Source organism: Pleuronectes platessa, chromosome 11, assembly GCF_947347685.1.
Source record: "Pleuronectes platessa chromosome 11, fPlePla1.1, whole genome shotgun sequence".
Lineage (NCBI taxonomy): Eukaryota > Metazoa > Chordata > Actinopteri > Pleuronectiformes > Pleuronectidae > Pleuronectes > Pleuronectes platessa.
This window is the reverse complement of record NC_070636.1, coordinates 9793355-9818815: the sequence shown is the minus strand read 5'-3', so window position 1 is coordinate 9818815 and position 25461 is coordinate 9793355. Positions and strand designations below refer to the sequence as shown.

Here is a 25461-nt window from a genome sequence, read left to right as displayed (position 1 = left end):
CATTGACAAATTAATTTCCGTACAAATTAAATGAAAGAACACTCCCTTGGTAATTCCCTAGGAAATTGGAGATGGTTTTGAAGAATGTAATAAAACAACAATTCCTTCTACAAGAGAGAGAAGAAAAAAAAATCGAATTACCAGCAGAGCAAAAATAAAGGTACGCTAATAAATTAGGAAGAAATAAAGCCGGGTAGCTGGAATCATATAAAGTCTATGAAACTGTGTATTGTGAGACAGAGAGGTTCCTACTGAGGAGAGAAGAAATGGAGAAAAAAGGAGCCGGAAAAACACATGAAGGGACAGAAGAAAAAAAACTGCCTTGTCTATTACAGGATGTGATATTTTTCTGCAGGCGACGGCAAGGCAGAGGTAGAAAAGACAATAATAAAAGTGTGGGAGAGGGTGGGAGAGGGGGAAATAAACAGCATCCAGACAGAGACAAAAAAAACAAAATGTATGGATAGAGACAAGACGAGTGTGAGTGACAGGCGATGGCGCGAGGCTGTCTGGGCTCGGGCTGTGCACATCCACTGACATTTACAGAGTGGCCGATCGCTCCTCGCCATCCTCCCCGTGAAAAGTTCAAACGTGCACAGATCCACAGAGGAAAGGCTGCGGCGTGTGGATTAACGCACGCTCTCACATCCCTCCGCAGGCCTCCCCTCCATCTTTGTGCTCTACAGCTGTCACTCCGCCTGTTGGTGCGTCGGGCATGGTGTCATGTGTGTCTGCTGCCCGTGTCTGCCTTTTCTACAACAAAGGACAGATTTCCAGTCTGATACAGTGTGTGTGTTTGTGTGTGCGTGTGCGTCTGTGTGTGAGTGTGTGTGTGTGTGTGCATGAGTAAAGTGGTGGGGAGTAGAGCTGGTGTGGATTTCCCCTGCTGGGCTAAAAGTTGGGCGACTGCTCAACTCTAATTAGGCCGGACTCAGCAGCCCTTCTCCACCCTAGGTTCCCACACCTCTCTTCCAGCCTGCCCACGCTGGGCCAGACTTCAACACACACACACACACACACACATGCACACACACACACACACACTGATTTCATTTCCACTGACCTCTGTGTTGTTTTTGGAAAACTTGCGCAATGTGTGTTTTTCTCTCTTATCTGCGTTTTGTATTTTTTCTTCTTTTCATGGTAACATTCCTTTTCAGTCCATTTCAATCACGATAGGCCAGACAACAGGAGTAGAAAGACCGGCTTTCAACAATGGTCAAATCAAGGACACTGCAATCACAAGGAAGGCCACTTCCCGTCATTTCCAGTATTGTATAAAGGTAATCGGTAGATGCCAGGGACACTAAACTGCATTACCCTTTAACATTAGGACAAACTGTGCTGCCGTGTGTGTGTGTGTGTGTGTGTGTGTAGTAATGACAACTATATTGCATCCTCATGGATCCCAGATTTAACTCGACGTAACCAGAGCTGAACAGCAGCCATTGAGGCCGTAAGTACTAACTACAGGATGTTGGAGCACTGAATCATTTCCTGAGATTCTCTTGAGTCACCTGATTGAAAGATACCACCATCACAGAAATCTGTGATCCTAAAACAAAGAGTTATAATAGCATCAACAGAGAAGAGTCGGTGGTCTAGTGTCAGAAACTTGGACTGTGGGCAGAGAAGGTCTCTGGTTCGACTCCACGGAGAGACAACAAAAGACGAACCTGGATTGATCTGTCCAAAAATCCAAGAGTCTCCCTACCCTTTCTAGTGCCCCTGAGCAAGGCACCTTACTCCCCCAACATCTGCTCCCCGAGCACCGTACATGGTCGCTCACTGCTCTGTGTGTCCTGCACCAGATGGGTCAAAAGCAGATGTTAAATTTCCCTACCTGCATGAGTGTGCCTTTGCATGTCTGTGCATGTGTTTGGGACTAATAAATGCATCTTAATCTTAATGTGTCTGTTAAAAAGATATGGTTATGTCAACTTTACTAATAGCTAACTATAATTAGATACCAAGTTTTCAGATTACAAGTCTGACTGAGGGTTAAACCCACACGACTACATTTCAGTTTCAAAACTTAATGCTTAAGCTTTAAGTTTTAAGTTAACTCAGAAAAAAGGAAACAAATATCTTCAGGTTTGCAAACGATGACGCAATCACCCACCTTCCCTTCCTGATTGGTTCATATCAGTCAAGACTCGACGACCAGCTGTGAAAGCAAATGGTTGCTAACACTGACTTAAACAAAACTACTTCATCCTCAGGCCAAGAAATCCCCCATCATAGATTTCACAATTGTTGTTTTTCATTCAAAATAATTTCTATAACCAAGTGCAGAGTAGACAATCTGCTTCCTGTTTACACTGGCATGCTCAGCGGTGTGAAGGGTCATGTGATATATACGATTTCAGTCGTGTTAGTATTGATGGAGGTTACTTTTGTGTTCCAGTTTAAAACCACCATTTTAAAATCGTTATTTCGGTTTGTAGTGAAATTTAATGCCGGGCTTTTTTTGATTAATGCAATTTTTCACTGGAAACAGAGAGATATCTTCTTTGTAAGATTATAAAGCCTTCCTTTAATTATTCGGACAAGCAGAATTAATCATCCGTCACCACAGAATACATCACACTGATGTTGAATCTATCGTAATGATTAAGTATTGAAACACGTACGCAAGAACCGCGACCGGGCAACACCAGTAATTTGAACCTCATTACTCATGATCTCTCCAGGTGTTGTACTTCAACTTTCTCCGTCCCTCCTCTCTCCCATCCCACACGCAGCCGCCTGGAGTGAGGTGGTCGTCAGCCTGCCCTCCTCATCACCTCTTAATCAGAGAGCTGGCACCGGCTGCCCAGAATTGGATCAACCTCTGTGACCCCTGCTGCTGCTTTCCTTCCAGAGGTCAGTCTCACATCACTACACTGTCTCTGAGGCAGCGGCGCACTCTCTTAAATGAAATCTTATTTCTCCCTCTCCCTCTTCCTGTCTCCGTCTTTGTCTTTATCTCCCTCTGGCTTGGTGTATTAACCCGGGCCTGATCTCTTGCAGCTCAGACCAGAGTTGCTGCAGTTCTCTGTCTTTATTCTGAGCGCTGCTGGAGTTTTGTGAAACAGCAGACATTAGTCTAGACAGAATTTTATATGCGTCCGTCGATATTACCGAGACCAATATTTATAACAGATGATTAACAAAACAAGCTGGCCTTCGGACCACAGGTAACACGGGGGAGCAGGTATAGTTCCCTTGATTGGATTCGATTGCTGGGTAGCTGTAGTGTAAACAACACTGATTGCACATTGTCCGCAGGAGCTCTTACTTAGTGTCAAAATATTAGGGTCTGTTTCACCCCCCACCCCCCCCACCCCCCCATGTGCTGGTAAACAATACAAAATCAGAAAATGGAATAAGTGAACACACTTGGTGCCAGGAATGGATTTCACTGACAAATATGATTTCCATTCAGACCATTGCGTTACCTCGTTAATATTCACATTCATCTAATTGTAAAATTAACTCATCTAAAAATAGTTTTTCCCTCATTTTGCCTCTGTGCAACTGATGTGAAACAAGTCCATCAAGTTCAGATTGAAGTGTATTTCAGCTTTGATTCAAATGGTTAAACTAAAACATAAAATTAACTCTGTAGCAATTAGAACCATTTTTATGATAAGTAATTGGACAAACTGACGTAATTATAAATATAAAGACTTGGATCTAAATCCTTTCCTGCCTGAGAATGCTGAATTTTGCTTTGATGATTTTTCTTCAGTTATGCCCAGTTGCTGCTGGTTTGTGGGTCTATGGGATTGGGACAGTAATGGTACAAAATTACAAAAAAATGGTTGTACAGACCAAATACTTATGTTGCCGACTGCAAATACCAGATGTACACACAATACTAATAAACCCTATGAATGATTAATCCACCAAGCAGAAGAAATTCAATACAAAAAAAATTGTTTTGCTTAAGACGTTAAAATGAATATTGTTCATAAAAATGTTGACCTTTCAGTGTGTGTGTTCATGACGTGTGTATTCGGTTCCACTTGGCAGCCTACAGGCACATGCTCACACAAACATACACACATGTTTGCACAAGCCTTAAACCCTTAAACAGCCCAGGTAGTGAGGACCGGCCCAAATGTCCTCACTTTCCCAAGTTTTTCATCTTACTGTGTTTCTATCACACAATCCTTCATGTACTTGTGTGTGTTTGTGTGCTTGAGCGTCAGTGGTCAGGGGAGCACACGAAGCACGAATCAACAATAGATTTTAAGAAACACAAATAATAAAAATTACACACACACACACTAACACTAACACTATAATGTAAAGACCTGCTTTCTGGACATCCAATATGTTGCCCACTGCTTTTCTCCTGAATCATTCCCCTCAGGTATGTAAGCTCTTCATTAAAGCTGTGGCAGTCAGAGGGGGAAAAAGTACTGCTCCTCGTAAAGAGAATAGATTACTTCCCCATCTTTCACAGAAAGCTGTTTGCTAGACTAGACACCCTCCTTCATTTTCATTAGCGGCCTGACTACTATATATTCTCCTTATAATTGAGGTTGAAACCTTCTGCACTGTAATGGGGCTTTCCATAACAGTCTTTTAAAGCTGAAAGCCTGCCATCCTTAGCCACACCATGATATGGGGCTTGTGTTGAGCAGGGTGTGTGTGTGTGTGTGTGTGTGTGTGAAGGTGCGAATGCAGGTGCGTGTGTGTCTTGCCATTTAAAAAAAATCACTACTTGTCATCTTCTCCTGCTACCTTTCAAAGGCAGCTTTGAGTAAACAAAGGCATATCCTCACTTTCAGAGAATCGACATCTGAAAAAGCGCAGATTAGAAATCAAATCTCCGCTGGTCTTTGTTTGGACGATGCAGATTTGCTTTTCGAGAAATCTAAAGGTGTTGTGGTCCTTGTCCTCCGCACTTGACTTTGTTCACTTGGGCAAAATGAGCGTAATCTCTTATTTTACGTCTTTTAAATTGATTTTCTTTTGCGTCCTTTAATAACGTTTTATGTTTGTGGTGCTTTGATGATAAGATGTATGTGCAAGGCTGAGATTCTGATGTTAAAACTAGAAACCACAGTACGGGCCTCACAGTGGGAGTCATTCTGCGGCCGGAACGATCAGCTTTGATACATTCACATGACTAAACCTGCCTCTTTGCTCTGTAAGCAAAATATTGGAAGGACGTGGTCAGGTTTCACTCAAACCTGTCACCTTATATTAACAGAGATTCTGCAGCGTCTTAATTCTTGCCGGTGTCAAGCTGCAGAGCTCAAACACAACACAGGCTCCCCATCATCTTCAATTCACCCCATTCCCTCAATCAGAGGGAACATCTGAAAAGTCGACCTCAGAGAGAAGCTTAAGCTAATGAAAGGTAGTGATCAATATCTAGACTTAAAACATTTTCAAGATGTTCTGTGTTAAATGTAAGGGGAATCGACTTGGCCAGAGATAATTAAACAACTAAATGATTTGAGGACCTTTTTTTTCTTGCAGGGCCTCCTCAATATTATTTGGATTTTCCTTTCACTACAGATGGACACAAAATAATGAGAAGACACTGTGGCAGAATATGACAAAAAATAGTTTCCCCTCTGCATCGACACTGATACCCCCCAATCAAAATGACTCCTGCCGTCTGGTGTTAGTATTATCCAAACCTTTGAAAACAAGCCCCTCAGTTACTATGAATAAGGCCAAACCTCCCTGCACTTCCCCCCTGAATCTTTTACTGGCAGCCTATTAGCCGAGCTCGCACCATCAAGCCTTCTCACAACATGGACAACTCAGCTTCCCAAAGTTGGCGTTGGTTATTTGCGGCGAAGTGTAAATTGAAAGTTGCAGGGCCGAGTCAAAGTGGAGTCATGAATAGGAGGGAGGGGAGGACGACAACTCCCCGAGGCCGGCCGCCTCACGCAGATGAAAGACGTTTTCTTAATAACTATCTTGTCGAACACATTACCTCTGCTCGCTCCCGGAGCCAAAGTGTGAAATAAGGAAGTGAGTGAGGTGCAGGCAGATGGACAGACGGACAGTTGAGCGTGAGGATAGGGCTCCTGTGAAGGATTGGTTGTTCAAGAAATCCTCTTTTCTTCTACTTGTCATTCAAAAAATGATTTGCTAGGGTCATTTGTTGTTGAATGTATAATATGATAATCGACTAATTCCAGAAGTCTCCGTCTGTCTGTATGTGGCTAGCTGTTCGTTGTATTGGCTCTTTGGTGAGAATTTGGTGCGTTTTGGACAAGCGATCAACTTGAATAAACATTTAATATATAGGGGTCCAGCCGTCTGTAGCAGTGGCAGCTGGGATGCATTAATGTTGACCACAGCCACATTCAGGCCAATAGCAACAGTCGAAGGGGAACTGTTAGGGTTTGGTGGAGGAGATGGACCCAGGATGCAGAGGTTATAACAAAAAGGTGTATTTAATATAAAAGGGGTCTTTAAACAAGACAAAAACAAAACATAACCAGTGACTACTGGAGAGTCAAAAACCCGTGGATGAAAAACACAGGTGCCTACTCTGGTGAGCAGGAGCAGAAGTTGTGCGTCAAGGCGCACAAGGAACACAGAAGATCTGCAGGGGGAGGCTGCACGAGACAGCAGTACAAAACAAACCTATAGAAGACTACATGTAGAAATGAGTAGCACAACCACGAGTACAAACCGACACCGGACAAAGGGAAACACAGAGGCTTAAATACAGAGGAAAGGAAGGGGCAATTACGCACAGGTGAAACACATGAGGATTGGGCACGACAATCAACAACAGGAAGTAAAGACCGAAACACACAAGGAAAGCGGGACTACAAAATAAAACAGGAAACAGAAAATACAAAGAGACTGAAATTAACAAACTAAAATGACAGGATGTCACAGGAACAGCTCATTGTTCGTGGAGCAGCCGGTCTTTGCTCACCTCGGTTACTGCACTAGCATATTGAAATTTCATAAAGGAGAGAAAACCTAAATAAAACTTAAGTTATTAGTTTTGAATTCCAGCATTTAGTTTATTGGGCGACTTGCAGTAAGTGCAGCATTACAACAACCTTCAGCTCCCAGATAACTAAGATTGTGCAACAAAAGGCAATAGGTGCAACAGTCGGGGCTTTAGAGGCCTTAAGGTGGATTCACATTGAATGCAAAGTGATTATTTGTCCTACCCTTTACTTCTGTGAATAATTTGTACAGTCTGTGTTAGCAACAAACGGGTGGAGCACAGACATCAGTGCTAGCTAGCAAACAACTCTTACGACATTGTGTGTGTGTGTGTGTGTGTGTGTGTGTTGTAATCTCATATGTGCTCCAGCTGAGACTATTTTCCATTTCAGAAACGCAGACAAACATAAACATTCAGGACTGAAGGGGAAGTGAGTGAATATTTGCTCAATATTTTTCAATTTGGATGCGTCCTTATTCAAATTCGGGCCACCTCATCCTAACCTCCGTCAACTCGCGTCGTTCCAATTACTCGGTTTGGAAACACCCCACTTATTTTTCCATGACCACAAGGAGCGAATGTCCTTCTTCAGCAGCTCTGTATATCTGTAGTTTATTACGTGACCTCTCATCGCTCCACGCTGATCCAGATGAAGCTGAAATGTTACTAGAACACGGGGAATGCTGAGTCAGACCAGGGTACCCCAGTTCATCCTGGTTCCCGTGTCAGAGTGTCTGTGTTTGCTTAAATTAATGAGTCTGTGTAAAAATTTCTTGCACTGGTCTGTGCATATCCATAATGTATGAGTTGACACTGTGCATATAATTGTGTGTATGTGCACCCCAGCTTGGGTACTGTGATGTGATAATGCATCAACATCTGACATCTGCGTCATATATGCGCGTGTGTTTACGTGGGAGTGTGTGTGTGTGTGTGTGTGTGTGTGCATGTGTGTGGGTATATGGCCGCACAAGTTCTCCAGGGGACCATCAGCGTGTGTGTGTGTGTGTGTGTGTGTGTGTGTTTGAGAGTATTATAAATTCAAGGAGGGCGGGCAGATGAGAGGCTGCGACCACCAATCGATCGCTCGGCTGTTTCTCAAATTAAGAGGGAGGGATGAGTGTGAGGGATGGACAGAGAGAGAGAGGCAGGAGACATATGAGAAATAAATGTACACAACCATAGGAAGATATATATATAGAAAGAGAGGGAGAAAGAGAGCGAGAGAGAGATACTGCAGCAGAGTGAGGGAAGTGAGGAGGGTGAGAGAGAGCCAAACGCTGACAGGAGTCCAATTAAGTGTCATCCCAGTGGAGGCAAGCGTCCACATCCTCTCCTGCCAGGACTACATGGCCTCCGCTTCCAAGGACACGCTGCTGGTCACGTGGTGCAACCAAAAACACACACACCCACCTCATCACACATGCAATGCAGGCAAAAACACGTACATGCTTACACAGTTTCATCAAGAGCACCGAAACTGCAGGTACATCTTAACAGACTTGCCACACAGACAGACATTTGCTCACGCACATCTGCGATCATGAACATCTCCTGAGGGGCTCAGCCTTTGGAGAACCCGGGGATGAATTGGAGCCAAAGATGGCTGGCGCCAGCAGCTACTGGTCCCAAGGTGCAGATGTGTGCCAGGGGCTAACCCACTTATCTCTGCTCTGCTCTGCCCACACACCAGCAGCTGCCCAGAGGCTGCACACACACCACCCTGGAGTGAGCTAGACAAATACTCATGTGTGTCAAGCCTCCATGCAAAAGAATAAGAAAGAATCAAACCCGTGTTTCACAGGCGCAGCAGGTGGCCTTGCGGGTAGCTCGCTGTCTCTTAAACAGGCCAGGTTAATGAGCAAGGCCTCTAGTGGCTTTGGACTGCAGCGGAGCGGAGTGACTGTATGACTGACTGAGCGGGATTAGAGGGAGGCTTCATATTGACATAGAGAGCAAATTGACATACTCTCATAATTCCCTTTTCCATTCTGCGGCACTGTGAGAGGAAAAAGCAAATAGGAGGGAATAATGGAGGTCGAGGCAGACGGATCCCCTGTGAGTGCTTTTACCCCCAAGACAGCAAAGCCCGGGCTCATGCACACAAACACATTAATGCACACATTTGTACACATGCAAGCGCTCACACACACACACACACACACACACACACACACACACACACACAAAACATGCACTGAATGGAAAACCAGTGATTTTCTTTTTGTTGACTGTGGGCACTGCAGCCTGAGGTACAGGAGGAAAACAGAGAGGGATGACACGGGCACATTTTAAAGGTGGAACAACACAGGCAGAAAGAAAGGGAACAATCAGGGGATGGAAGAGAGGAAAAATAATGAGAATTAGAAAGTGAAAAAAAATGCCTGTCTGGTTTTTTACATGTGAAAAAGGCAGAGAGACACTGTTCTAAATGTTCCAGGCCTCCTGCCTCAGATTTTAATCTGGGCCGGGCTGCGAACAACACGCCGGGCCAGCCTCAACAGGGTGCTGCATCTGAAGTATGTGTGCGATTGTATATGTGTGTGTTAGTGTGTGTGTGTGTGTGTGTGTGTGTGGGCGGCTGAAGGATTGGTTGCTACGGAGATTCTGACATATCGGGGCCCACTCCCTGCTGCCCTCAGTTTAGCCTCGACAAGTCGGAGAGAGCGCTCTGCGGCGGCCGGGCTAATTTACAATCTCTGCCTCTCATTCCCGCCCGCCTCTGTCTTCCTCTCCTTCCACTGTCATTGTTTCCCTTCCTCTGCGTCAAAGCTGCAGGATTTTCTATTTGTAATGTCTACCTCTTCAATGAACCAGCCAAATAGTCTTAATCAGCTCGCCTTCCAAACTCCTTTTCTTTCTTCATCCTCTCCTCCCATCCTCATCACCCTTTCTTTCCTCTGTTCTCACTTTCTCTTCCTCACAATCCTCCACCCGTCCTCTCCTCCATTCACCTCCTTCGCTCTCCCTAGGTAGGCTGATGTGCTCGGGACCTGTTGTTCTCATCCGGTGACAGCCAAACGGGGCCTGTTGTAATTAGTGTGGAATTCTAATGAGCTTATCAGGTCAAAAGCAGCTTAGTCCTCTAGGACCCTAGCAGGGTGGAAATTAGCCCCGCTCCCTCCCAGACAAAACACATGCACCCGCACAAACGTTACACAATCACGCATTGTGCATACCGATGATACGAGCGCGATTCATTAAGAAACACTTGCTGACAAACTCAGCCTCACCCTCTCCTCTCATGAAGGGATTAAACCACTTCATATCAGTCCGTTAACAAAAAAGCTAATTATTAATGTGAGTGGCAACAACAACAAAAAAGGCTGTATTAATGTGTAAGGCTGACATTACGCTAAATGAACGAGTAGTGAAGAGGGCTGAGGTATCTGAGGAGAGAAGGATGTCGGACAGAGGCAAATGTTTGCACACAGGGAAACACAAACACACGTGCAAATTGAAGTGACTTTTCGATTCCCTGATCACGGTATGAAGAAGAGTCTCTGGCTTATTTGAGTCAAAGACATCACACTCTCCTCTCATCTCTGTTTTCTGGCCGGCGGCGTGCTACGTCGGACGGGTGGAGGCAGCCAGACAGCACCTATCTCCATTAAACATCTTCGCAATTAGTTCTGGGAGAGTTGCAGCCATACGCAGAAAGCAGAGGAGGAAAGGCGAGGTACATTGATTAAGTGCTGCAACAGCTGCACCAACTGGATTACACTCCAGAATTTTAATCGTGCTTGTCAGCCATATTCCAAAATGAAAAGATGCCCCTTTTACTCTCTGTTCTCCACATGTAGGAAGGTAAACGCATGCGGCAGACAGAGATAAAACTACGGGTTAAGGGTGTCTGCAAAGTATATCATTGTTTTGTCAGTGTGTAATGGTGGGAGAACCGAAGACAGTAAAGGATTATGGGAAAACAGGAGGGGGGTCGGGTGGGATACATCAATTTCCTGTGTTTGGTACTGTAGCGCAGCCTTCAATCTGTTTTATTCCAGACTGGTTAACATCCAATCACTTACTGTGATACTTCTGTGCATGTGTGTCTGTGTGTGTGTCTGTGTGTGTGTCTGTGTGTGTGTGCCTTCGTGTGTGTGTGTGTGTGTGTGTGTGTGTGTGTGCATGTTTCCCTGCCAGGAGAAAAATGGAAGGCACAAACTCCTACACTCAAAATGTTTTGAACATGAAAACACAACGTTGAAGCAATGTGTTGCAGGCAGCAGCTAATAGTGGATTTCGCCCTTTACTCCATGTGAAATAGAAGATAATCTGCTGAAACAAAACAGGAAATAATCTAAATATAATCATGCAGCCATGGGGAAATATTACAGTTAAACCTGAACTTAGCTCTGTTTCAACAACGAGGTGCTGTTACTCAGCAGACCCGTGCTGCAAATACACTCCGGTCTTAATTCTTTAATGCACAGAAGTATCGAAGCTTCATTTTATCATTTCAAATCCCACCGTCTCGTGTAAAGATGTCAAGGTACAAACTGAAGTAAGTCGGCAGGTGACTTCTTTTGCAGGGCGTCCTGGTGGATAATTAGGTCACCTCTCTTCATGTGAGTGAAATTCAAACAAAGCATCTCTCGCGGGTTATACAAATCCCGGCCTTAGCGGGCGAAGAGAGAGAGAGAGCAGAGAGGAGAGGGACAGCCACAGACAGACGCTGGTCATGGACCCTGAGAGTTAATGAAGCAGTCCTTCCCTATTATCTCTGCCTGCATCTACACATACAGCACAAGGTAACAGACAGTCCTCCTCTCCTCTCCTCTGCTCTCCCCTGGAAATTAATCTTGCACACAACTCGTCCCTCACAAGGCGCACAGTAAACCAGGGCTGCCTCCATGGCGGACAAAGGCATAAATCTGCCCTTGTTTCCAGGTAATAAAGAACTTCCCATATAGCGAAACAGCAACAGAGGGAAAAAGAAGGATTGAAAGAGGGACGGGCGCCACCACTGAACTGCAGTGGTCAAAGGAACAGATTTATTAAGGGGATGTAGAAGAAAAAAAAAACTTCTTGACTAATGATGTGTATAGATTGATGGTGCTGATGCCAACTGGTGGGACAATCATGAGGAGTGAATTACAGACACAGCGTAATGAATAGGAAACATGACGGATTAGAAATGAGACAAACATCATGAGCTAGTGGCAGAGATCAAACTTTCTGTTCGGATGCTGGAGGTTTGTTTACTTGCGGCACAGTCAGCAAATTAAGAGCTGAGTTATTTAAATGGTCTCCTGCTGCCAATGCTACAAGGCCTCCGACTTGTTCTTTAATAAGCGGCTGCGTGTCGGCCAATAGAACCGCAGCTCAGAGAGACACTCCAATCATTCACGCTACCCAATATAAAACAAAGACGTGAACGAGGGCTTCAATACGGTTCAGCCATTACTAAATTGCTTGTAAAGACTTTCAATCAGATTTGATAAATGTAAAGAACAAGGAATAAACTCACCGCTGATCCAGAATCAGGCGGTGGTGCTGAGGTGCTGGAGCTTAAAGAAATCCCACTGAATGAGTTTGCAGTAAAACAAAACTAGGACTACGATTCCCTAGATGTCCTGCTGTCCTTCACTCAGGTTCATCAGCTGCTTCTTAATGGCCTCATGTATTGCTGCATGCAGTTAAACACATGTTAATGCCCTTGAAGAAGGTTTCTGATTGAAAGCACGTAAATTAAATAGGAATTTGCACAGAGAATATATAGTTAAACAAAGAAATAAGAAAGGTAACCATCAACTGACACTGCAACTCAATTAAATATGACGTCACTGTATAGTGAGTGGAAATCAGCGAATTTCCATCACAATCTGAATCACAAAGTGAAACAAATAGCAATTCAGTCTGTTTATCCCAATTTACACAAACGCAAAACAGAAGTGAACAGTATCAAGATAAGAGGGTAAAAATAGAAAAACAAATGGCAGGAGCAACATTATCTTATACAGTTTAAACAGAGGTAATCTACAGTGGACCACAAAACATCACAGATTATAGGTGTTTGTGGTGTTTTGTTTTTTTAAATGTCTGTGTTATAACTGATCATGTCTAGTCCCTCATTTAAAGATTAGATCTCTTGTGTTGTGTCATTATCATCCACGAAAGCTCTAAGCTATATTTAATTTCACTTTTCCTTTGGAGAATATATGTTATCATCTCCACAGCACAATTATACATTTTTCAAAGCCATTGTCCCGTCTGTTCAACAGGTGATCGGAGGAAGGAGGAACATCTCTATGAGAATGTATTTATCGTTGGTATGACGAGGGCAGGATACAACACCGAAACAAACATTTTCAGCATTTTGTGAAGTATTTGTGAGATCCTGCACCAAAAAGTTGTAATATTTATTATTATTCAGGTTCTAGTTTGGAGTTTTCCACAATACTTACATTTTCTACGATATAAATATGTCAAGATGAACTCCTACATTTTGGGATGATGTATTATTCGAATAATGTTTCAATATTTTTAAATTACTTTTTCTGCATTTCTGAATAAAACTATTTTGTTGTCAAACTGCTGCACTCCGGTTCTCCCGTGCCAAATTCTCTTGACCACTAGAAAAGGATAAATTACACACTGTTTGAGTTCTGCTAAACCAACTTGCTGGAGATTCCCTGCAGCTACAGAGAAGCCATTCGACTTCTGTGAGCATCTGAGACAAGCGGATACCATCCCACTACAACTCTTCCCCTGGGGAGTGCTGGGTTTCTGCAATGCCCCACACATTGCCTCTGATATCATTTCTGCTAATATCAATATTGTATAACTCGAACGGTTGTCAGGTCTCATTTTTCTCTGTTTCATCAGCAAAACACCTCTGATGAATTGCAGTTCTAGTGAAATGACAGCACTCCCCCCCCCCCCACACACACACATATCTGATCCAGTCTTTTTTGTCTTTCACACCTATATGCACCAGAATGAGAGGGTGACATTGTGGCATCGTCTTTGATTTACAGTACGGTTGCAGAGGCAAACTCACATGTGCTTCATAGATACTGTTTTCACACATGAACTCAGGATATATATATTGGCTCCAGACCTTTTCTAGAGTTTCACATATGTAGAATGTAGCAGCAGATTTTCTGTTTCAGACACGTTCCCAACCATAGAAACATTTCCATAACATTCAGGGGAGGGGGGGGGGGGGTGACTGGGTACTGCATGCATGAGGCAGCACATGATGTCATAACGTTGCTGCAGAAAGCACAGTGATGTAGTTTACAGCCCTGAGTTTCTTGTCATTCCTGTTTGTCCGCAATTATCCCCAAAAGCTCTCGAATCTCAATGTATTTCTAAATGAACATCTTCATCTGCGTCTTCTTCATAAATGCCACCTTGTTTTCATTCTGACATAAATGTATTCTTCCCGCTTTGCGTCCGTCTTTTCTGAGAGACGTCATCAACACGCCCACTCGCTCGCTGGGAATTTACCTGCTGTTTTCCCACATGGGAAAGTAAAGTTCCAGAAAAAGTCTACAAAAAAAATGACTCAGACGTTTGCGTTCTTGTGTACAGCTCCTCTAGACAATGTCAAGAAAATTGCATTGCATGTCTGAAATCAGAAGAATTCGAGAATAGCGTTGGTTGATTTCCTCCCTGGTAAACAAAGCTGTACTGTCGCCCGAATACAAATCAGTCTCGGTCACAATCAAGCAGGCATGACACAGACGTCAATATTGTGTATCCTGGTTCTTGTGGGGATTCACTAACAAGGAGGCATAAAGGTTGAGTCTGCTTTTTTCAGCCCTCCTCGAGCTTCTCAATAACACAACGAAAACAAGGAAGCGTTTCTCATTTAGATCAGGACTCAAATCACACAAATGCAAAAAGACAGTAGTGAACTTGTTGATTTGCCCATTGCCAGTGTACAGTTTAGCACCTGAGCAGATGATTAATCAGTTTTCACCTCTGCTGTTGCACCCCCCCCCCCCCCTCCTTCTGCAATCTATTTGACTGTCAGTTAGCCTGCAACACATTTAAAAATTAAATAGGCTCAGTTTCCATTCCACGCTGGCAAAATCACACCTCATGCCCTGACGCCCGTCTGTCATTTCACAGCCATGTGTGGAACACACCAGAGATCTAGAGAGAGAGAGAGAGAGAGAGAGAGATAGAGAGAGAGAGAGAGGGGGGGGGGGGAAGGGAGGGATGGAGGGAGGGAGAGAAAAGGAGGGAGAGAGACACGCCAAGACAGGGACAGAGACAAAGACGGAGATGACAGCACAAGAAAGACAAAGGCGAGAGAAATCGACAGTGGTATTCTCGGACTGAATGTGAGGCGGTAAGTGTGAGAGGAGGGAAATGTCACGGCCAATCTCTAATGAAGGGCCTTCCGGGAACTATAGTTAGATAAATTATTTAAAGGCTTTCATTTAAAAATGTCCAAAAAACTGTGCTGCGATGATTTGCACAGGGGCTGGGGAAAGGTCACCCGTGTGTTGGGAGTGCTTCATTAACCTCCCACCACCTCCCTGCCTCAATTATTTCTGTCAAAGAGCACCTGGGGGGGGGGTGTGGGGGGGGGGCAGGGAGGGAGCGTGGCTGCTGTGGTCGAGCTGATACCGCTCGGCTGCTGCCGCCGATGTGGCCGCTGCCGGAGACGACAGCTGACGGGCTTCAACCTCGTTCGGCTTATCTCAGAACCTGGTGGCGTCCATTCCAGGTGGAATGTTTGGGGGACTTCAGTGTTATAAAATCCCCCGAGACGTGCTGAGTAAAGGCTGGATGAGTGTGTGTGTGTGTGTGTGTGTGTGTGTGTTAGTGTGTGTGTGTGTGTGTGTGTGTAGGCCTCAGGAGTGTGAAATGCTTTGATCTTGTAAAATGTGTCCTACAACCATGGAACCAACAGAACTGCAAGGGACTTTGATTGCACAGACACTCGCATGACACACACACCCTTACCCACACACACACACACACACGTACCACAAAGTTACTTTCCTCACCAGTGCCTGTAACCATGTGCAGCAGCAGCAGGTTGAAACTTTTTCCTCTTTTCAGCTCATCACTTACCTCATCTCTCCCTTATGAAAAAATCTTTTCATAACGAAAGCATCTTTGTGTGAAGAAGAAAGCTTGTGTTACAAACCACAACCCTCCCCCATAACTAGTCTGAAACATGTTTTATTACACTAGTGGTGAAGGTAAAATAGAAGTAGCTATATATATTAGCTATATTGCTATAAATATTCAGTTTTATTGCAAAAACAGGAGGGGTTATTTGGTTTGCAGTAGGTCATGAGACAGCAGTGAAAATAATATTGTATTTACAGAGTCACTAAGTTGCCTGTGCCGCATATTATATTACAGATATAAAAATCCTTGAGTGAACAATGTGAAACCATAAATGTGTTCTTTATACTTTCCCAGGACAGAGATACATCATTCCTTATTTTTTACTCTTTGTCTTTTTTGTTTCTCCGATCCCGTCCCGGTGAGACAACAGCAGACTTATTGTCAGGCTGTTCCTCTTAATGCTTGATTTCTGGGTTGGGGGGAGTGGCAGCTGTCGACTCCCTTGAGCTTGAAAAGACGGAGAGAGAGAGAGAGAATATAAGAGAGAGAGGAGAAGAAGTAGAAAGAAATTTACTTGCTGACAATCTCTGAAATTCCACTCGTTCTACAAGTGCACCAGCATGCAGCGTTTTCCAAAAGACGGAGAACGGACAGGTGCTCACAGTCCGACTCGTCTGCACCGTGTCCGACAGGCGGGGGGGGGGGAGTTGATCAGAAGCGGGGGTTGCAGTTTGACCCGCTGATGGGAGAAGGTGCTCTGGTATTATGTCGCTCAAACAACTTTGGATTCTGCACGTCTCAATCAGCCCTATTCAGTTGGCAAGTGTCAGGCTCTCTTCCACATAAGAGCCTTAATATAGGCTGCCACATCAAGGAGGTGACTAATCAGGCTGACAGAGAGAGGTGTCACAGCGTGTCAATCCTTCAGGGCCGCTGCCTGTCTCTCAGGGAGCTCGCTCCATCAGCTCTGACCTCCAATAACCCGGCACATGCACAAGGCACGTGCACGGGCTGCTGGACACGCACCATGTGTACCAAACGTGCATACGAACTCACAAGTACACCCACGTGCAGTTCTAGGTGTACGTACAACACACGCATGCTAACCCAGAGATACACATCTCACTGGGAATCAACGTGACAGACGACTCGGTTCATCGATGGGCCTGTGTTGATGAGAGCTGATTAAAGATGTGAAGAGTGGGAACTCATCGTGATGTATTTGGGTCAATTTCACGTCGACAGCCGTTGCTTGGTCAGGCCTATTTCCAGGAGAAGTGGTGGCGGTAATTAATGGGTGATAACGGGCATATTTAATTGGCCGTAATCTACCCAATGAAGTGAGGAGGCACCACTTCTATTTTTGAGGACAAACCCCCCCCCCCCCCCCCGATGGGAGCGTGGAAGAATCCAGCCTGGTTGGTGTGGGGGCGTACAGTATATACAGGGGACAATATATCAGCACAACAGTACAGCAACTGTGTGATGCTCAACAATGAAGTCACACAAACCAGTGCATTTAAAGCTAGAATGTCACTCAGTAGAGCAAGTATCTTCACCACCACACAACAGTCCCCTTATGAAACCATATTTAAATTCACTAGATCACTCCCATAAACATGTCCGATTTTTTATTTATCAAGATCCATGAATTATTCTCTTAGAAGTCAAGGAAATATTGACAAATTCAAAATCTCGTTTTAAAAAAAAAATACGTTTAAGACAGTAAAAAAAAACATTGCTGGAAATCAGTTGAGCAGTTTTTGCATATTCCTGCCAACAATCAAATAAACAAACAAACTTAGAAGAAAACACAATGTCCTTGGCGGAGCTAACAATATAAATATGCATCTCTCATTGTGCAAATGCAACAAACCAGAATAAAAAAAACGCCTGCTTCTTAACATAAAACTCCATAAATCAGTTCAAGCTCTCCTGGTTTCATGGTTCTACCCGGGACCTCACTACACAATCTAGATCCTCCATATGAGGAGAAGATAAAATGCAGTCGGCCGAGCGCTCCTCCCAGGAAAGGGGTGAACACTTATTTACATTGAAATGAACGGTCTGAGGCGTGTGTGTCTGTGTGTTTGTTAGTTTGAGTGTGTGTGTGTGTGTTGTAAAGATAATGTGCATTTTGTCTAGGGGCCTTGGTTTGTGTGTTGACCTGTATGGATCACTAGTGATGGGGTGACTCCGCAATCTCACTACCCTGCTCTCCAGCCTCAGGGGGATCTGTGTGTCTGCCTGTACTTACACATAGAATATGTTTTCCATCCCAGTGCTGCTGCGGCAGCGGGGATCTCATCCCCAGCATGATCTACTGGTGAGTACATTAAAATTAAATGCCCGCGTAAATCAGCCGGATCAGTTCTGGAATCAGGTATAAAATTCACGGTCTAAGAGGTCATGTAGTGTGTGCAGAATTCATTTGAACCATGTTGTATATCAGGCAGACACAGCTCCGTGTTCAGCAAAACTCATGTCAGGTTTACTGCCCTTGTTTAAATGTCATGTAGTGTTTGTCAACCAATAAAACAACACAAACACCCACGTGGACATATTCTGATATTTCACCTCAGTTTTATAGACCGTTAATGCGTAATGGAAGGTCCAGTTCATTAAGCTCAATGCAGTGAAGGTGGAATCCTACAGAGGGTTTTGACAGCTCAGGTTTAAATGCATCAGGCACAGCAGTCAATAAGATTCTGGGAGCGAATCAGCTACGGGCCTCGGTTTAGATAATAAACACAACTGGAAAGATGGTGTTGTGATTTCAACTGACAGTTGTTGTTCCTGTGAAATGTTTATTGAACCCGACCAGTTTAGACTGGGGCTAAGTACAATATCACTCACTTGTTTAATCACTCACAGTAGCCTACAGAAGAAAAAGTCAATCGTCTGCCCTGGAGTGAGCTGTAAATCGAGATCGGACATTATCTGTTATTAGCATTGAGCAGCAGCACTGACATGTGTAGTGGTGCAGAGTTGTAATTTACACATCTATCACAAATAAAGCACAATTTGAGATTTCTGGAAGAAGAACATTCATCCAATTCTCCAAACCACTTACAGAGGGGCTGAGGCATTTCCCAGCCGGCATTAGGTAAAAGGTGGGGGTACACCCAGGGACAGGTCACCAGTATATCGCAGGGCCAACATAAAGGGACAAACAACCATTCACATTCACACCCACAGCCAATTTAGGGTCTCCAAGTAACCTAACCCCAATCTGCATGTCTTTGGACTGTGGGAGGAAACTGGAGTACCCAGAGAAAACCAACACAGGCACAGGGGAAACATGCAAACCCTGGGAATTGTTGCTGTTGCATTACTAACCACTGCATCCCCGTGCAGCCCCATGAGACTAAGTATTTATGTCAGATTATTACATCAGGTGACGTTTTAATTGACATAAGGGGTGTGTTGTGTGTTGCTTTTTGACCTGTGTTTGTTTGTGGAGGTCAACATGTTTCTGTACGTCACATTTTGTGTAATGTAATGCTGAGGTTGTGTGGTGTTGTAGCTTACAGGCTGATTTTGTTTGTGTGTGAATGTGGTTTTGTTAGCTGCTTTCTATGGGAGGAAGTGATTTATCCCTGAAAGCGACCCTACTGAAAGTTATACTCGGCTGCTTTCAGCACAGTCAGCACTGAGGCTTCGTTTGCCAGTGTACAGTAAGGATAAGTCTAGCAAGTTCACAGTGAATGATGCTCTCTGTTAGTTGTGCATGTTTATGAATGAGCTATAACCAAAATGGCCATGTTTAAAAATGTCGGGCAGGAAAAAACAGTTAACTATTGTTTAAGTTGTCCTGAAGTTGGTAAAGTCACAACTTTGACTTTTCTGTCTCATCCACACAGACTCTGATTGGCTCAGTTGATTCTCCAGCCTGGAAAACTGCCAATCGGCAGAGCAACGGTGCGACTCGACAAAATCCGAGATGTGTTTGGCGTCTCAGAGGTTTGGACCCTGGCTAAGTTGAGCCTCCCTGTGCAAAGCATTATCTATGGATCACGGCACGTCTCCACTGAGTGCTCTTTATAGGTAATCGATAGGCGAGCTGGCTCATGATGGCTCTCACTCATTACAACTCTTTAATAAAAGCCCACCCTGCGGTGACTGCTGCTCTGGCGTGTATATACACACATGCTGCCATATGGGGGACCAAATCTCTGTGTGCACACACAGGAAAAACACAAACTCACACACATTAGGGAGAGCAACTCAATCCAAACCCTCTGTAGCTATGTTGCAACATTACTCATTTATACCCCAACAACCATTCAGAGGTGTCCTGTCATTGAGGAATCAGAATCATCTCTGGCTAAATCAATATGTGCGTCAGAGTATTGACGAGGTGCCGGTTGCAAAAAATATCAGGAGACTTTCCAATAAAGGCCTCACACACACACAAACACACACACAAACACACACACACATACACACACACTCTTAAACGCCTCACTCAGTGTTCTGTGGCTTGTATTTATCAGCGGCTAAACAACAGCTGACAGCTTCTTTCTTGGAGCTGAACTCTGAATTACGTGATCTCCTTCAACCTTCGGCAACATATGTCTTCCTCCTTAATTCGCTCCTCGAGCTGGAGAGGCCAACCCTCGTCGCCGTTTCCCCAAATGCGCCAAACCAGCTGTTCGCTCCATCTCCTCGCACATATGGAGTCAGGTGACGAAAGCCATCTTCTCCAGTATTTTTTCCAGCGAGAGGGCGGCCTCTTGCAAGAGTGCAGGTTTCCTCCGTCATATGTGCAGGGTGGGGGGGTGTCGCGCAGCTCGGGTCATTTTTCCACGAACCCCGCCCAGCAGCTTGTCCTCAAAAGTCTCGGGAGACATACAAAGAGAAGGGAGCGTATGACCCTGCTTCAACTGTCACATACCTCGGTGCTCAACACTCACAAAAGTTTTTCAATCCGACTTGCATTACAGAGCGGCATCTGTTTCCATGTGGCCTCTGAGTTCACAGAGCCAGTCAACACACTCACGCACACAGGCGCACATACGACAAACGTTTGCTAACTACCGCAGCTGCTCTAACCAACAAATTGAAACAGTGCAAATCTCCATATGTTATAAAATAAATATTCATATAAAAAAACAAAACATCTTTAGCTCGATTCTAACAGGTACGGGAGGAAATCCTAATTGGACACAGGGCTCTTAAACCTGGGCTGCGTTACCAAACATGACAGTAATTTAAAAATGAACAACAGACAACCTTGTGCCGCACGATACAGAAACCGGAGAGCATGTGGTTGTGATCCAGGCACATCCTTAAGGTGCTGGAGGGGAAGATGACCTTTATCTGCCCAGAATAGCAGGGCTGGGGGGGGGTAACAAAAGCCACGATGACAAACACACAGGGGACACTGTGACCTCCCAGGAGCCAACATACATGCTCTGAACACAAGGCTGACATTATGAGCTAATGTACCTGCATGCGCCACCACAGACACACACGTGTTAAAGCGCCGACATTTTTGGTTTCGAATGAAGCGTCCCTCTAAAACCTTAATAACCTTAGTAAGTAAGCAACAATCAATATTAAAATCAGGCAAAAGAACAAATTGGTTTTAGAAGCAGCTACACTTTCGGGAAATTAGCTTATTAGAGGAGTTAGATTGATGATGTCTGTGTTTGTACGTCATGTGACACTACAGCCAGTAGCTGATTAGCTTAGCTTAGCAGAGAAGACTATAGAAAAAAAGAGCATCACCCAGAATTAACCAACAAGAGGAGCAAAGACAAAACAAATCTGTTGTGCATTTGCCTGCAGGACCCGGTCTCATGTAGAGAGGTTGACAGAGAAAATCTGCTGGGTTCTTTTTGGCCTTGTTGATGTGAACATGTCTGGCAATCCCACCGGAGCGTCATCCGTATCCACAGTCCTGCCATCACCTTACCCATCATCCTGAGTGACAAGCATATCGACCGCCAACAGAACTCTGACACCCACAAAACACAACACAAAGGGAGAGTGTCTCATATATCTGCCTTGTGCGTCTTTCAGAGAGAGATGGCAGGGGAAGTACGAGGCTGCGTCCGCCTGCATCCTGATGGTGTCTGCAGGCCGATGACATTGTTATCATTACAAACAATGAAGGGAAAAGGAAGAGTCTGGTATCGCGGCATTACGAGCCACAGAGCATTCATCTCTGGCCGATTTTACACTAGACAGTTGCAGGCCAACGTTACAGCTCTCTCTCTCCAGCACGTTGCAGAGATTTCAGTGTAGACACCTAAATGTTTCAGCCGCCCATCGCCTCGTCCCATCCCCCTTGTTGCCTCCGTGCATGAAGAGAGGGCTGAGAGGAACGGCAGGGCATGTAGCGTAAGAGAGAGAGACGAGGTGAGACAGTGAGCGAGAGCCATGGGGGAGTCGGGGATGTTTCACCTCTCTATTTCGCGGCGACTAAATATTTGATGGGGGGGAGGTGGCGGAGAGGAGAGGAGAGGAGCCGAGGTGAGGTGAGAGGAAAGGAGGAGAATCATGGGTGCGTCTCCTTGGGGAGCGTGTAAAGTGTCCCAGGCGTGCAGCGGAGCCGAGGGGTCAGGACGCTACAAGAGCTGCCGACGTCCGCCGGGTGAATTATTCATCTCACTGAGCGCGACACCAGAACGGCATTATGGGTGGCCCGCTGTAGGGAACAAAGAGGCCAAGGCTTTTAGCGCACGAGCTACATTGAGCAAAAAGTGAAGAACATGTACGGTTCCAACCACGTGGTGGTCCATGCCCTTCAATTGACATTGAAGGGCATGGACGATGTGTGTGTGTGTGTGTGTGTGTGTGTGTGTGTGTATATTTGTGTGTGTGTTTGTGTGTGTGTACCCCTGCATGCATCCTAAGAGTAAATATGACTTTACTATGGGAATCTTCTCAGTGTTTGCGCAGCAGTGACTTATCACCCTGCTACACACACACACACACACAGACACACACAGACAGACACACGCACACACACACACACACACACAAACACTAACACACACATACAAACACACACAAACACTAACACACACAAACACACACACACACACACACACACAGTTCCTGGTCGTGGTCTTCTCTGCCTGGGCGACTTGTGTGTTAACAATATTATTTACAGATGAAGCTGCAAGGAATTAATTATGCAAACAATGTGCGATAGAAATTATAATGCTGCGCGTTGCCAGAAGCCTATTTAAATATTAATCTTTTTTTTTATTAAATGAATTTTAACCATTTGCAATGTAGCGGTGAAAAGCGTAAGGGCTTGAAGCATTTTTTTTTTTTTCAGATAAAAATTGCAAGTGGCTCCTTTAGTTTCTGAGCACACCGTTCACTGGCAGCTCGCATGCAAACACATTCATGAGGTGCATTCATTTTGAATGTAGTAGAATCACAGAGATTTGTCACGTTTGTCCTGCAGTGTTTCAGCACCACATTATGCAGCTTATAGGGGACTTGGAAATATGTATATGTTTGATGCTCGGAAGTTCTGTCTTAAGAGCACAGCAGCCGTATGTCTGAAAATACAGTTTGCTCAAACATACGGTAGCTTTTATGGAGAAAACAACTCAAAGCTGCCATTAAGGGGCCACAAGAAATAACCTCAGGAGCAGAGGCTTAGTGAGGAATACAGATTTTAGTGTTACGACTCCATTGCAGAATCGTTGCTCTGCTGTAGACAATGAGGGGACAGGAGAAAAATAAGAATGTCTATGTGGGTTTTTCTGGTCGTCCGCCTTCGGGCCGCTGAGCATCTCCGACCGACTGGCTGGTAAAACATGTGAGTCTTTCTTCCCTGTGACCCCAATCCCTTCTCTTACTAGTGGGTGGTCGAAGATAATGAGGTAACATCTGGTTTAGAGGATTGCCTTTCATTTGCTACGCACACACACACGCAGACACACACCCTCACACACACACATACACAAGGACAATAAAAGACCGTATTGCTCTAAGCCAAGACGGCATAAACGTCATGCTCATCAGGTAATGTCCTAATTCAGAACAGCAGAGGGAATGAAAAGCTAAGTAAAACAAACTACGTCATATTATTTCGTGTGCAATTAAGTCTTACAATTAAAGATGACAAATAATTCTCTGCAATACTCATGTGGCTGAATACACCTTTATTTTATGGGGTCAACATGCTCTCGAACCGGGTTAGGAAGAGCAGAGGAAAATGGGGGGTGAGAGGAGAGGCGGGGTGAAAAGGTCGTATGACTATAGCCCCTAATTCTGACAGAGGTTTGACTTTTTTTAACATTTGTAAAACACAACGGGGAATATAAATAAAAGCAGGATGAATAGATTAATAACGAGAATGGTATTAAATTGTTTTTGTGGAATGTTTCTTACAAACAAGCTAACACACAAATGGACAGGGGGGAAAACAACATCCTTGGCGAGGGTGACTGTTAAAAGAAAGTTTTTCTACTCCATGGCCATTGTTGAGAAATGTTTCAAACTTAGATTTTTCTTTCATTTGACAGTGGCATCATTTAGTCTTTAAACTAAACGAATGGTTGGATTATAACATCAACCACTAAATCATTTTCTTTTTAACAGCAGCCGTCATTCTGTGTGAGTCTTCATCAAACAATGGATATCATGTTTTGTGCTACACTCCATCATTCTCATATTTTGTGATGGCTGGGGGAATATGAGCCCTGGAGCCAGGTGGACACATCCGAGACAGGAGCCAGCTGAGCAGTGTTGTCTGGAAGTGGGACAAGACTCAGCTCGGACAACCGGATTGTTGTTAAGGTTGTTTGGGGGGGGTTCTTGAGAAGTAGCGTGCATTAGTATGTTAGAATGGGCTTCAATTACATCCATTAGTGGATTTGAGGACTGTGACTGGCGCAGGCTGGCATGTCTGCGTGAGAGTGGAGGAGATAAGGTTACCAGGAACGTGCTGAGGAGGGGCAGTAAACGGGGGGTGCGTCTCTAAAGACACAGACAGACAGGAGACAGACCCCAGAAACGACAGGTGTGGATGACTGACAATGACTCGCTGAGGTTTCACTCGACCATCCAGCAGTCGTTTGAGTAGTTCCCTAATAAAGACAGGAGAACTGCACATTCTCTTCAGATTCATATTGTTTTGTATGTGAAAATGCAGTTTAGGGATTTAGAAAGAGTCTGAGATTTATCTGTTGGAATAAAATTCCGATTATATATATTAACAAAAACAAATTGCAAATGTCAGTGTTTTTTATTTTTCTGTTATCTGCAGTGCACTTACATTTCTGCCCCACATTTCAAATGCAGTGGGAAGCAGGCCTGTGTCCTGACACTGGTAATAAAAATGTATTTTTATTCCACTTGTTTATTATGCGTGTCCTTGCCTGGGACAATGAGTTAGCGAGGCCGCAGACATGCTATCTGTTATTTGTTTAGAGAAACCGTGCCTTCCTCCCCACACAGGGTGGCGAGCCTGTTTGCGAAGGTGTGGCCGTTTATGGAAGCTGACAGGCAAACCTGGCGCCGGGTGC

At 44.6% G+C, this 25461-nt stretch overlaps 1 protein-coding gene and 1 long non-coding RNA gene across 3 annotated transcripts in view; one reads left to right on the top strand and one right to left on the bottom strand.

The window, feature by feature from the left end:
- The window catches only part of pacrg (PARK2 co-regulated), a 117970-nt gene that overhangs the window by 24191 nt on the left and 68318 nt on the right, over positions 1 to 25461 (bottom strand). The gene's annotated exons all lie outside the window — the stretch shown is intronic.
- On the top strand, positions 1160 to 25461 carry LOC128450998 (uncharacterized). Of its 2 annotated transcripts, none has more exons than XR_008340060.1 (3): positions 1160 to 1283; positions 2694 to 2865; positions 25394 to 25461. It is a non-coding gene; the product is annotated as an uncharacterized LOC128450998 (long non-coding RNA). The 2 variants fall into 2 exon arrangements; XR_008340059.1 differs by lacking the exon at positions 25394 to 25461 and adding an exon at positions 19828 to 19940.